The sequence below is a fragment of the Mandrillus leucophaeus genome, unplaced genomic scaffold, assembly GCF_000951045.1.
Source record: "Mandrillus leucophaeus isolate KB7577 unplaced genomic scaffold, Mleu.le_1.0 Scaffold189, whole genome shotgun sequence".
In the NCBI taxonomy this organism is placed as follows: Eukaryota; Metazoa; Chordata; class Mammalia; order Primates; family Cercopithecidae; genus Mandrillus; species Mandrillus leucophaeus.
Window position 1 is genome coordinate 3,998,061 of NW_012101909.1, and position 1,168 is coordinate 3,999,228.

A 1,168-nucleotide genomic window follows, 5' to 3' on the forward strand; every position below is an offset into this window, starting at 1 on the left:
CTTCTGAAACTATTCCAAACAATAGAAAAAAAGAAAATCATTTTATGAGGCCAGCATCATCCTGATACCAAAACCTGGCAGAGACACAATAAAAAAGGAAAATTTCAGGACAATATCCCTGATGAACATTGATGCGAAAATCCCCAATAAAATACTAGGAAAACAAATCCAGCAGCACACCAAAAAGCTTATCCACCACTGTCAAGTTGGTTTCATCCCTGGGATGCAAGGTTGGTTCAACATACGCAAATCAATAAACATAATCCATCACATAAAGAGAACCAATGACAAAAATCACACGATTATCTCTATAGATGCAGAAAAGGCCTCTGACAAAATTCATCACCCCTTCATGCTAAAAACTCTCAATAAACTAAGTATTGATGGAAAGTATCTCAAAATAATAAGAGCTATTTATTACAAAACCATAGCCAATGTCATAGAAAATGGGCAAAAGTTGGAAGCATTCCCTTTGAAAACTGACACAAGACAAGGATGCCCTCTCTCATCACTCTGATTTGACGTAGTATGGGAAGTTCTGGCCAGGGCAATCAGGCAAGAGAAAGAAATAAAGGTATTCAAATAGGAAATGAGGAAGTCAAATTGTCTCTGTTTGTAGATTACATGATTTTATATTTGGAAAACCCCATCGTCTCAGCACAAAATCTCCTTAAGCTGATAAGCAATTTCAGCAAAGTCTCAGGATACAAAATCAATACGCAAAAATCACAAGCATTCCTATACACCAATAATAGAGAGACAAATCATGAGTAAACTCCCATTCACAATTGTTACAAAGAGAATAAAATACCTAGGAATACTACTTACAAGGGATGTAAAGAACCTCTTGAAGGAGAACTACAAACCACTGCTCAAGGAAATAAGAGAGGACACAAATAAATGGAAAAACATTTCATGCTCATGGATAGGAAGAATCAATATTGTGAAAATGGCCACACTGCCCAAAGTAATTTATACAGTCAGTGCTATCCCCATCAAGCTACCACTAACTTTCATCACTTAATTAGAAAAAAACTACATTAAATTATATATGGAACCAAAAATAGCCTGCATAGCCAAAACAATCCTAATCAAAAAGAACAAAGCTGGAGACATCATGCTACCTGACTCCAAACTATACTACAAGGCTACAGTAACCAAAACAGCA